We start from the raw sequence: 14,235 nt of genomic DNA on the forward strand, positions 1-14,235 counted from the left end.
CTGTTTATAGATTTTTACCTACTGTCCAATATAAAATTGCAAGCTTTTGAGAATTCATTTATAAGAATGAATTCAGAAATGCATGAAGCTTTTAGATAATAGAGTTAAGTGGGTATAAACTCAAAAGTAAAAGTGCATGAGTATTCTTGCTGCTTCTTTGCTCATAAATGTGACTATCTGGTTTGCCTGTGTCCCCATGGATACAGTGTGCATGTAAGTAATATATTATTCCTACTGTGCAGCAAGTAGTAAATTCTTCTCTTTGGAAAAAAAAAGAGAGAGAGAGAGAGAGAGAGAGAAGTGGGAACTGAAAGATCTTGAACACTCTAAGGACGTAATCCTTCTGATCTTTATGATGCCCTCAATCAGTGGCTGTCATCTGCACCGAATTCTATAGGATCTTTGTAATGATTTGGGTTTGGGTTTTCTGTTTTGTTTTTTGTCTTTCCTACACTTCGTTTTCCTAGAAATAACTCCCTTTCACATTAACATTTCCCCCATTTCACATTTTAAGTGACATTTTTACAATGGATTTTAAATGGAATATTTCACTTATCTCAATTTGGGCTGAAGCCCAACAACGGAAAACAAGGATCATTAGTACACAGATGGAAAGAGAGGACACAGGTCATCCCTGCACAGTTTTCCACCACAACTTAGCTTATCATCAACCTCCAGGCTACATGAGAAGGGGAGAGGTCCTGAAAGACGTGGATAGAAGGAATTTGTTTGAAGTTAAGGTCAAGGAGTGACCTCTAAGGGAACTGCCAGAAGAGCATGAGGCGTGTTCTTGGAAATGAAGGTCACCAAGACCGGAAGCCAGATTTGTGCCTGGAGAAGTTTAAGAGCAAGACTCAGCCTCTGACTGCAGAAGGAGCTAGTGCTACAGGGAGAACAATGGTACTTCTCCCACTGTCATGCCTCTGCCAGTGCCCGCCAAGCAGGTGTGCTTCCCAGTGGTCGGACTGGACATCACTCAAAATAGCTAATTTTGACCATTGTGGAAGAGCCCTGTCCAAGACATCTGCCTGCCAGCCCAGCGTACTCATCAGAAGTTCAGAACTGAGTGGAAAGTCATAAATGGCCAACTGGGAGAGCCTTGTGTGTGCCAAGGTGTCGTGAGGTAGGAGGTCCACGAAAATGTCCTGTGAGAGCGAGCAAATACCTGGGCCATCTGTCTCTCTCAGAGTGCTGGTGCCATATTACAGACTCACTGGCCTCAGGCACACCCCCCTCCACCCACCTCTGGCTTCCAAGGCTGCATATTCAGAAGCAGCACAGAGAGGGAGGGAGGGAGGGAGGGAAGGAGGGAGGGAGGGAGGGAGGGGGGAACCACAGCTGAGTAAGGCAGAAGAATAAGAAAAAGCCAGCTATGCCCTCAATGGGATTCTGTCAGGCCCAAGATAGAGGTGGAGAAAAAGCTTTGATATAACTGGTCGCCACTTTTGAATAACTAAATGCAAGATGATTTCTTAAGAGCCAGAAGTGAGTGGAAATGCTGTGACATCTACAGGAGAGATCATCCAGTGGCAGGGAGAAAATTCAGAACAGCATATATGAGAAAAAGTGACGTTCTTTTTTTCAGCTCACATACTCTGACCTCTTACTCAATAATTTAGGGACACATTGAAGGAAATTACATATTTATAATACTTGTGACAACTAGCAGAAACAGATACAACTGAGTCTTCAGTAAACACACAGTTAAATTGGCAGGAGTAAAGAACTCCTGCACCATAGAGAGAAGCAAGGACATTCACCACCATGTTGTACAGAGAAGCCTGTGTGACAGATGAGTGGCCTAAGTGGAGGTCTGTGAAGTTTACCATTCCCTCTTTTAAACACCCATTTGTTAAAGAACAAAACCCTGGGGCGCCTGGGTGGCTCAGTGGGTTAAAGCCTCTGCCTTCAGCTCAGGTCATGATCCCAGGGTCCTGGGATCGAGCCCCACATCGAGCCCCACATCGGGCTCTCTGCTCTGCAGGGAGCCTGCTTCCTCCTCTCTCTCTCTCTCTCCCTCTGCCTGCCTCTCTGCCTACTTGTGATCCCTGTCTGTCAATTAAATAAATAAAATTTAAAAAAAAAAAACATTTACAGGTAATAAGTTTTTAAAAAGTCAAACATAAATAATGGTACCTCCATGCAATAAAATGCTAACACTTTAAAAAGGATGAAGAGATCACCTCAGTTATTAACCTTGAATAATGACACAGTTATCCCATTTATTCTGTTCTTGTATATATTTGAAATTTTCCGTGATAAAAAGTGTTGGTTTTTTTTTTAAAGAAGCCATTTATTATAATGGTTACTAATTTCTCCTGGGTCGCTAACTCTGTTGAGAATTTGATGAAAGCTTAGGGCTCTCTCCATTGAAAAATTTAGGTTGAAAGAAAAAGAAAAAGAGAAAGAGGTAGGCCCACTTATGAAAACCTTGCATATGGTTTCAAAGGACTCATAGAATCCCTGAAGGTCATCCATGGATCCCACAAGAACCGGTCCATCTTCTTCAATTTTCAAATGAGGAAACTAAGTTCTGGGGAAGTGAGATGATTTGCCTAAGGTGATGGGAGGCGTCCAGAGCTGGTACCTGCCTCTTCCACAGCACGTTTCCGTGTCCTTCTTCAAACAGGATGGGGAATAAAGTTCCAAAATGGAACACAGTACCATCAGGGAGTCTCCTCTTCGGGGAATGTTGAATGTTTCACCCATCAGCCCTTCCTCACTTCCTTATTTCTAGAAGTGAAGCTTCTGTGGACTTATTCACCCAGGGATGAAACAATGGAGCCTCCCATTCCCCTTCATCTGCTTCATGCTCCATTTCCAGTCCGTCACCAAGTCCTGGGACTCCTACTCATCTCTCCCCTCTGACCCCTCGTTGCCTCTCCTCCCACTCATTCCTACACTGTGGTGAATTCCTCCTAACTAGCCTTAACCTATCCACATAGAGTCACCACTTAGTCTCTCAAAAGCATACCTCTTACCATGTTTCTGTCCTGCACAAAAACAAAAAACAAAACAACCCAAAACTGCGGCAACAACAACAAACTGCTTGTGTTTCATTTCTCAAAAGAGGCCCCTGAGGCCCAGAGCAAGGACAGGTCGAAACCAACTCTGCACAGCCAGTAAATGGAAGCCTACAACCCTAGATCTCTGGAACCCAGGCCTTCCAGTTTCAAATGTAATTGTCTTAAAGGTCAGACCCTGGAAAGCCTGTCAGAACCAACTAGGGAGTCTGATGAAAAATGCTGATTTCTGGAGCCCTTCCCTGGTAACTCAGTCAGAAGCTCCAGGAAATCTGTATTTTCTTTTCTTTTCTTTTCTTTTCTTTTCTTTTTTTAAGATGTTATTTATTTGACAGAGAGAGACACGGCAAGAGAGGGAACATAATCGGGGCAGTGGGAGAGGGAGAAGCAGGCTTCCCGCTAGGCAGGGAGCCCGATGTAGGGCTTGAACCCAGGACCCAGGGATCTTGACCTGAGCTAAAGGCAGACACTTAATGACTGAGCCACCCAGCACCCTGAAAATCTGTATTTTCAACAAGCTCCAAAGGTAGTCCTAAGAATCAGTCACATTAGGGAATTACATCTCTAATAGTAATATATGTAATATTAGATAACCAATAAATGGATTTAAAAATCCATTACTATGTTCTTATCAATATACTGATTATCTAATACTGCCTATACTAGTAAGACTTTGCTTAGACATTATGGCTACTTTGATTTACTTGTATACATGGTTTGCCAAAGTAGTAGTCTGCGTTGTGACTATTTATCTTGAGGACCGGAAAAGGACACCAGTGTCGGGATTCCTTTGTTTGAAAGCTTGGTGACATAGATGGTGACTGCTTGGCAACACTGATTCTTTGTCCAATTATAGTTAGCAAGGAGGTAAAGCTTTGACTCATGTACCATTACCTCCTCTGCAGAACAGCTGAATCATGAGCTTTGTCACTTGTTCCATTTCCCTGGGAATCAGGGCAAACATCCCTAGAACACTTTCTGCAGAGGTTTTCATTGCTGGAGACATCTTTCTCTTTCTCCAGTGTTCAGCCCCTTTAAGTGAGGGACAGACATGGAGCATATGTGCCCAGCCTACACAGACCCTGAATTTCAGACCTAAAAAGCTCAGGCTACAGATAAAGCCCAAGTGTCCAAGAGGCAAAGATAATAAATGGTGTAAGTTAAAAGGGAGATGTACGGCAACGGTCTGAGCTCTCCAGGTGAGAACAGACATTCCCAGTTTGTTCTCACCCAGTGCAGACTGGTGGGTCCCAGCCCAACTGACCACCAGGCACTTGCTTCGGATAAACTCTCCAGATCTCCTGGGCCACTGTGAAGGTCCCTGCAACTTCCGTCTCTGCCAGACCTTTGTCCTCACACATGGAAGAAGGGACTCTCTGGGAAATAAAAGACGGAAGAGAGAGGGCAGGAGCCCAGTCTGCCAAGGGATCATTCAAATCATCAGTTCCACATTTGACTACAAGGGCAGGAGGGGAACCTTTGGGGGCGATGGAAATGTTCGACATCTTGATGAAAGTGGTGGTTTCACAACCACATCCGTTTGTCAAAATTCATTGAACTGTACACTTCAAAAAGTGAAACTCTGTCATAAGTATAAATTGTGCCTCAGTGAAAGCGACTTGAGAAGACACATTAATTAAACATAATTTAATTGAAGGCTTATAAGATTAAAATACTTGGCAAAGATATAAAGATTTAGGGTGAAGCAAAGAATAATGAAAAGATGACTTTTTTTTTTAACTGTAGGTAGCAACCTCCACATGTTTGTAATGATTCAGCGAAATAACAGAAAGACACACGAATCTAGAAATCTGTGATTATACTTGTTTGTTTTCTTGCTGTCTTGTTGATTGTCTGTCTTGCTCAGAACATTTTCAGCCCCATTAGGACAGGGACCATGTTTGTTTTTCCACTGAAATATCTTTTGTCATTTGCTATATTTATCTACCACCTGAAACAATCAGAGTTCAATAAATATTAGATTTAACCATATGAAACTTCAACTTTTGTAGGTAAATAATAGCCAAATATTACCAGTTTCACATGGTTTAGTCTAATCCTTGTTGAGTGAAAGAAATTTCTCCCCACAAGGTATTGATTTTTTAAGAAGTCATAGAAACACACGCCCATCAATGTACTTATTTTGCAGTGGTCTACCACCAATATAAAAGCTGCTTTTGAATATTTCTTACCTGTTTCACCCAGAATGTTCATAGACTGGAAAAAACCTCCAAGAATTTCTTTCTCATTTATTATTCGTACCAACATCTCATATACCTTGAGTTTTAGACATTTATCTCAGCACAAACTTCTCTGTCTCTAGTTGCAATGTAAGTCTATTTTTTGTCACTCTATCATACCTGAAAATTGGAAAGCCAACCACCCTTCCATACTTTACAAATGCACTGCACAGATGCAAAATGAAATGTAAAAAGGTATTCATTTTGGTGTTGTTTATAATTGTAATATTGGAAAACTGGCCACCATCTTGTACTTCCTATTGAATTCATCGGAGAAATATTTAACTTAGCATCTCTCAGAAGCCAGGACTGTGGTAAGAGCTATCAGATGTATGAAAATGAAGAAGACACAGTAACTGCTCAATCGGAGCTCGTAGTACAGTAGTAGTGCTAATATTGGACAGAAATGTATCTTCCCAGGAAAAAAAGAAAAAGAAGGTGCTAAATTCCATAAATGAGGCAGACAGCATTTTGGGGCATCCTTATAAGAGAAAGTAATTAGATCCTTAGATCACAAACAATATGAAATGTATATTGAAGGGATATGTGTGTATATGTATGCACTTTGGGAGAAAATAGAGAAGAATGCCTTTAATAATTTAGGGTGAAAGTTGGTCTTCCCAAGGAATGCCTGGCAAAATCTCACAGTTGTTTTTTTCATTTTTAATATTTTATTTATTTATTTGACAGAGAGAGACAGCAAAAGAGGGAACACAAGCACAGGGAGTGGGAGAGGGAGAAGCAGGCTTCTCACCAAGCAGGAAGCCCGATGCAGGGCTTGATCCCAGAACCCAGGGATCATGACCTGAGCTGAAAAGGCAGATGCTTAACTACTGAGTCACCCAGGCACCCAAAAATCTGCTAGCACCTAGCACAATTTTAAACAGAAAAAATTAACATAAAAACTTAAAACTCCTTTACAATGAAAGACTTCATAACAAAGTTAAAAGGCAGGTGACAGTTCTTTGCCCTGGCAGTATCCTTCCCAGGAATCTGTCACCTGCAAACACACTGAGAGATACAACATAAAATATGCAAAAGTTATTTATTTCAATGTGGTTTACCATTATAAAATAGTTGGAAGCAACCCAGGTGTCCTGCAGAAACCGCAGCACATCTACACAATAGAGTATGAGGCAGCTAAGAGACAGAATAAGGAAGATAGGGAGTGGTCAGTAAGGTATCTACAGTGTATACTAAGTGAAAAAACGAAGGTCAGAATGTTTTCTATTGTTTGACACATTTTATTAAGAAAATGAGGGGAAAGACTATATAGACACTTTTGCTTCTGTTTACAAAATGAAGAGCAGGAAAAATGATTTCATGTCGGGGATGGGGAGGAACACGGTAAAGGGACAAAGGTGGAAATAAGACTTCTCTGTGTTTATCTTTCTATATAGTTTTGACTTTTTAATCTTGTAGGGTATCTATTTTTCAAATTTAATAAAAATAAATTAAATAAATAAATAAAATAAAAAAGTTAAATGACGTTCTAGAGAAACAATGTAAAGGACTAATAGCCATTTTATGGACTGAATGTTTGTGTCATGGGATGTTATAGACTGTGTGTTTATGCCACCCCTCCCCCAAATTTATACGTTGAAATTCTAACCTTTGAGGTGGGGTCTTTGGGAGGTAAATTGGATCATGAGGGTGGAATCCTCATAATAGGATTAGTGCCCCTGTAAGAGGAGATGTGAGGGGATGAGTAGGTGGCTCAGTCCGTTAAGTGTCTACCTTGGGCTCAGATCATGATCCCAGAGTCCTGGGATTGAGCCCTGAAGCGGGCTCTCTCCCCTGCTCAGCTTCTCCCTCTCCCTTTGCCCCTCATCCATACTCGTGCTCTCTCTATTTATTTATTTAAATAAAATATTAAGAAGAAAAAAAAAGACATGAGAGGTCCCTCTCTCTCTGCTCGCTATCATGTGATGAAGATACAATGAGAAGACAGCCATCTGCAAACCAGGAAGTTTCCCTTCACCAGACATAGAATCTGCTAGCACCTTGATCTTGGACTTCCCAGCCTCCAGAACAGCATGAAATATTTGTTGTTTAAGCCACCAGGTCTTACAGCAGCTCAAACTGAGACAAGCCATAATAAATAAAAAGCTCTCATAAATCAATAAGAAATTTCAGTCTAATAGAGAAATGAATAAGGGAGAATCTTGTGGAAAAAAATACACTCCAGTGTGTCTCCTCTACTCTCAATATTCTACTTGACTTCTGCCATTTCCAATCACTAAATGTGTGGTAGTTTTTCCCTCACTGAGCTGTCCTGCAATAACAGCTGGCTGTTACAGGTTAACTCAACCCCGGCGCTATCTCTCTGATCCAACAGGGTAAAAGCCAGTCCCACAAGACTGCCTCCAGCCTTCAACTTCAGATGGCAATCACAAGTCCAGGTTGTTACTTGAACTTATGACCAACTGGCCATAAATCAGAGGTTCCCATGACCCCTTTCTAGGGTTCATTTATTTTGCTAGAGCAGCTCACAGAACTCAGGAAAACAGTTGACTTACTAGATTACTGGTTTATTACAAAGGATATTAAAGGATACAAATGAACAGTCGGATGAAGAAATACATATTTCAAGTTCCAGAGCTTCTGCCCCTTTAGAGCTTGAGGTGTACCACCTCCAGACACATTGGAGTGTCTTGTTCAACCAGCCCTTCTCTGAGCTCTTCATTTGGGGGTTTTGTGGAGGCTTCATTTACATAGACATGATTAATGAAATCATTGCCATTAGTGGTTAAGTCACTCTCCAGCTCTTCTTCCATCCCCAGAGATCAGGGGGTAGGACTGAAAGTTCCAACCCTCCAGTCATAAAGCCAACCACCCATTATCACTGGGGGCTTTCCAGAAGTCACCTCATTAACAAAAACACAGGTATGGTTGAAAGGGGCTCGTTATGAATAACAAGAGTCAACTTTCTTATTCTTATCATTTAGGAAATTCCAAGGGTTTTAGGAGCTCTGTGCCAGAAATGGAAACAACAAAATACAGATTTCTTTTTTTTTTAAATAGAAAGTCTTTTTTTTTTAAAGATTTTATTTATTTATTTGACAGAAAAGGATCACAAGTAGACAGAGAAGCAGGCAGAGAGACAGGAGGAAGCAGGCTCCCTACTGAGCAGAGAGCCCGATGTGGGGCTTGATCCTAGGACCCTGGGATCATGACCTGAGCTGAAGGCAGAGGCTTTAACCCACTGAGTCACCCACGTGCCCCAAAATACAGATTTCTTATTAGAAATCATAACATCATAGACAGGAACAGGTAAGTCATTGAGGAAAAACAAGCAAAAAACATACACAAGGATCTCATTCTCGGCAGTAACCAAAGAAACTCAAATTAAAATGATCTTTTTTCATGGATCTGATTATCTTAAATGTAAAAGATTGATAGTATCAGTGAGGGGTAGAAGGATGGGGAAACAAACTTTATTCAGCTAATGGTATGACTATAAACTGGTAGAGCCTTATGAAATATCTTCAAAATTCCAATTCTAGAAATTGATGCCAAATACATGCTAGCAATAAACAACAATATACTGCAGTGTTTATTTCAGCATAAGTTGTAATAGTAACAAACTGGAAACAGCTTAAATGTCTGATATGTAAGGATACAGGCTTGCTATGGAACACCAGGCAGTCATAATGAGAATGGGGTGCCTCTGTAGGTACGAGCATGAAAAGATCTTTAGCATAGATTATCAAGTGTACAAAGCAAATTACAGTAATTATGATCATATTTTTGTAAACCAAAAGATCCATTATTTTATCACAGTTGCATAAACATGTGCATTAGATGACATGTGCATTAGCTGACATTTCATCTCTTTGAAATGCTTAGAACTGAGGGAAACCTTAATAGTCATTTAATTCTGTGGTTTCCAAGTATAAGTTTGTATTCTAATTGCATCAGAAGCACCAAGGAAACTTTTTTAAAGTACAGATTCCTGGTCTGCACTTTCCAGAGATTCTGATTCAGAGTTTCTGGGTGAGGCTAAGAAACCTATACTGTTTAAACAATTTTCAGATGACTGATACCCACCCAGGCATAAAACCCATTTAGTTCAGCTTCCAATCCAAAGCAATCATCTCCTCTAGGAGACTTGATGCAGATCCCTTCAGCTGTAGACATTCATACACTTCTGAGAACCTTCTAGAAAGAAGATCTCATGTTTCATTGATGAGATGTAGTGGGACTCCCTGGCCCCTGAAAGATCTAGGTAAAATTGGTTCAAACACTAATAATTTCCTATCACTTTGAAGTTCAAGGTCTTTTCCAAGATGTTTGCAAATTTCAGAGAGGGACAGAGGAGGATGGAGTTGATGGGGCTAGGTGCCTAGATTGTGATGGAGGGTGGAAGCACTGCCTCAGTCTCTGAGCTCAAGTGTTTCACACATTACTTCAGTCTTGCAACACCTCTACCTATACAAGCACTGTGTTTGGGAGATGGGACACTAGACAGCGTTCATAAGACAGCCAACCACTGAAAAAACACCTGACTCTCACTATTTTTCCTCCCCACCTTAGCTCCAGTCAGTAGACTTTACGTTCTTTTCCCCAAAAGTTTTCCCCCCAGATATTCCCAAGGCTCAATCCTCACCTCATTCAGATTTCTGCTTAAACATCATCTTCTCAGAAAGATCTTCCCGGACCACTCTGTCAATCAACTGCTTTCCTTGACTTGACTCATGCACTTGTTGTGAGCTGACATACTGTATACTTATTTGTGGGTTAGTCCTTTGTCCATCTCTCCATTAGAGCGTGTCCCCCATAAGAGTAGGAATGCTGTCCATCTGCTTTATTCACTGCCCTTTCTCCAGTAGCTATGTAACAACATCTAGCCCAGAGGTTTGAGCTCTAGAAAACACGTATGCATGTATAGATGTTTCAGTTTTCCCAAATCCATTCCATCCTCCCCAGATCTGCCTCTATGCCCCTTCTCCTAGCTTCCCACTTCTTGCTGACTTCCCTCTTTTCCCTCTTCCTCTTCTACTCACACTTCCTCTCAGCAACACAACAAATTCCTCTTCTTGCTTCCCTCTCTCTCTCTTTTAGATAGACTTTATTTTTTAAAAGCAGTTTTAAGTTGACAAGAAAATGACAAGAAATGACAAGTTGACAAGAAAATGGAGCCAAAGATGGAGATTTCCCCCAAGCCCTGGGCCCTGACATGTATAGTCTCTCCCATTATCAGCATTCCCTTCTTCTTGCCTCTTCATAGGAGTTTCTCTGACCTCTTCTAATCCTTTAATATCTGACATTTTCGCTCCAGCAATCTCCCCAACACAAATTAGACTAATCGAGACATTTGATAGACAAGCTTCTCCATGAACGAAATTCTGTACTACAGATAAAGAAATGATGTTTGTATTCATTTAAAATCCCTCTCTCCATAACTGCCACTCAGTGACCTTAGTTTGCCCCTCAGAGGCAGAAGGGAACATGTCTGCAATCTCTCACAAGGCCACCTTGGCTAAAGATGATTCTTCTGGCTAAATTCCATGGTTCCCACCAAGTTCCTGGTTCTATATTCTATGGTTCTTTGGAGAAAAGTTCTGGAAACCATCCTCCATGGTCTCCTGATGTCCTTTGCCTGGAATCCACCCAGCTTCCAATGCCCTTCTTAGATGGTAGCACACATACCTGAACACAAACCAGATAAAGCTCAGCTGATCCAAAGAACGATGGGGTTATTACTTTCAAAATTGTGGCTATGATATTCCTCTAGTTTGTTATCTGATGAGGAGCCACAAATGTGCCTCTCCTTTCCCTGACCTTCGTTCCAGGTGGTTGAGATTTTATCAACATGCATATTTGTGTCACAGGTTAAACAATGGGACAGATAAAGGTGTAGAGATCATTCTTCTCCCTCAGGTTACTACAGCCCCAGTTCTAACACCAGTTCTCAAGTATGGCCTTCTGGGAAATTTGGGCTTTCTTTTCCAGATCCAGCACTATCTATTCCTTTAGCCATAGACGATTCAGAAGATTCAGAAGAATCCTCTGAAGGATTTAACTATCCAAATGAGACCTTGGCTAAGAACAAACATCAAATGTGCTAGCGGTTGTTTTTCATAACTCAATCAGGTAAATATATTATTAACCTTCAAAAATAACCTTTTTTGGAGTCGGCCTTCCTTCTCCAAACTTCCGGGCAAGTTTGACACTGTAGATCCACTGTAAACAATTAGGGTAGCTCCTTTATTATTTTTTAAAAAGATTTTATTTATTTATTTGATAGTTGGAGATCACAAGTAGGCAGAGAGGCAGGCAGAGAGAAAGAAGGAAGCAGGCTCCCTGCTGAGCAGAGAGCCCGATGTGGGGCTCGATCCCAGGACCCTGAGATCATGATCCGAGCTGAAGGTAGAGGCTTTAACCCACTGAGCCACCCAGGCCCCCAGCGTAGCTCATTTAAATGGACATCTGTGGGCTGTTTAGAGCAGCAATCTGGACTCCTGTCTTTCTGGAACATGGTTTCTATAGTGGATGCAAACTGGACTGGCTGCTGGCTGGGCACCTTCCTAGATGCCGTCTCAAGCCTGGCCAGGGCTCACTGACCCAAGAGTAGAAGGCACTGGTACCCAGACTGGGCTGGTACAAGAAAGAATTTGAATGGAATACAGAGGCAGGAGGATTTGAGCTCCTCCCGCTGCCCTGCTCCTGCCTTCCCCCATGATCTGCTCTCGTATTCAGAATCCTTCCTGTCCATCTGTTTTTCATCATGTTGGCCAGAATTCAACATTAATCAGCATTAAATTGGAGAGGTGTCTCCAGAGTTATTTCATAGGAATCTGTCACTAGCCTTGTGCTCCTTATTATTTCGATCAGAGCCTTAAATCCCCCCTTACTGTGCTGGTGCTTTACGTGGAGCCTGGGTTCTGCATTTCTGATAGGCTTCCAGGAAATGTCTCAGCTGCTGGAACATAGACTACACTTTCGGTAGTGGGGACTTTAATATATACAAGTGGTGGTCATTAAATCCACAGGAACCCCAAACTTTAAAGCAAAAGCTAATATAGAATAACCAAATCCAGACATTTGTACCCTACACTGAAGTCAATATAGAATAGGCAGGACTATGAGGAATAGCCAACACAGGTGCCAGACTTTGTGCTCCTATACATTCCACAGATCATCCCAGCACCCCATGAGGTGCACATTACTATTATCTCCATTTCAGATAACAGTCAAGTGAGACCTAGTAGTGCCTGAGGTCACATTGCTACCGAGAGGTGGAGGCCAAGGGAAGCCCACAATGTCAGATTCCAGAGCCCTGCTCTGAGCACACAGTGTCTTCTCTGTGGAAGGACTGCAAGCTTGAGCACGCTCAACACAGTGTGAGAACCCCTTCTGCTTCGGGGAGGAGGTTGGATTAGATAACCTCCAGCCTCCTGAGGTTATGTCCCACTTGAGCAAGAATCAGGACTTTCCAAGCCAAAACTTCTGTTTTCTTTCTTTTTTTTTTTTTTTTAAGTTTTTTTTTTTTTTTTTTTAAACTTGACAGAGAGATCACAAGTAGGCAAAGAGGCAGGCAGAGAGAGAGGAGGAAGCAGGCTCCCTACTGAGCAGAGAGCCTGATGCAGGGCTCCATCCCAGGACCCTGATACCATGACTTGAGCCAAAGGCAGAGGCTTAACCCATTGAGCCCCCAGGCGCCCCTAAAACTTCTGTTTTTCTTGCCTTGTGTGCTATCTCCACTTCTGACACTGAAACGGAGACGATAATGAACACACAGAGAAATGTGGGACTTAGAAGGAGAAAGTGGAGATTTGTGGGTTACCTGCACAGAGATGCCTCCTCAGGCAAGGCTTCCAACAATTCTGACCCACTCTTCTCATAAGCCACCTCTCACACCTATTAGAGTTCTCCAGAGAAACCGATCAATACAATGTGTGTAATTATATAGAGAGAGAAAGAGAAATTGACTCACTTGTTTATGGAAACTGACAAATCTCAACACCTGTGGTTGGCAAGCTGGAGACCCAAGGGTGTAGGTCTAGTCCAAGGGCCGGTTGGCAAAAGCCCTGGGAAGAATCAGCATTTCTCTTGAGCCTGAGGACAGGATAAAAAGAAAAGATCAGACAAAATCAGAGAGGGGGCCAAACCCTCTCTGAAACCCTTAACTCTAGGAAGCAAACTGGGGGTTGCTGGAGGGGAGATGGTGGGAGGATGGGGTATCTAGGGGATGGGCATGAAGGAGGGCATGTGATGTAATGAGCACTGGATGTTACGTGCAACTGATATATCATCACTGACCTCTACCTCTGAAACTATACACTATATGTTAATTAATTAAAACTAAATTTTTAAAAACTGTCCCATGTCAAAGGCAGGCAGGCTGGAAGGAGTTCCCTTTCATTCAGGGCAAGATCAGCCTTTTGTTGTATTCAAGCCCTTGTGGGTTACACCAGGGTGGGCACTCTGCTTACTTATTCTGTGAATTTAAATGTTAAACTCATCCAAATACACCCTCCCAGAAATGCCCAAAATAATGTTGGACCAAATATCTGGGCACTGGTTGGCAGGTCAAACTGATGCATAAAATTCACCCACATCCCCAACTTTCTCCCAAAGATCTTCCATCCCTGGGCAGCCTGGGCTGAAACCCTGGATTTCACTTGGGGCCCCGCCTTTACTTGACACAGGCAAAAGATTGGGCTGCCCCCTACCCCAATCTTGTGAAAATGCAAATCCAAAAACACTTTAAATCAGTGAACTCAGATCCCTCAGTCAAGGATGTTTTTTGTTTTTACTTCCTTCTTCTAGATAAGACATGTAGATGACCCCTCTAGCTTTAAGTCCAAACATTTATGATTCCCGGGAGTTGAGGGGGTGAGGAGGGTGGGGAAGGAAGTGTCAGTCTTTGGGAAATCATTTTGATAATGATTTAAAATCATTAGACCTCTGTGTTCTCATAAGGAGCTTTGAGTCTGTGGAAAGGGACTGTGCATGTTCACAGAATC

The sequence above is a fragment of the Neovison vison genome, chromosome 1, assembly GCF_020171115.1.
Source record: "Neovison vison isolate M4711 chromosome 1, ASM_NN_V1, whole genome shotgun sequence".
Lineage (NCBI taxonomy): Eukaryota > Metazoa > Chordata > Mammalia > Carnivora > Mustelidae > Neogale > Neogale vison.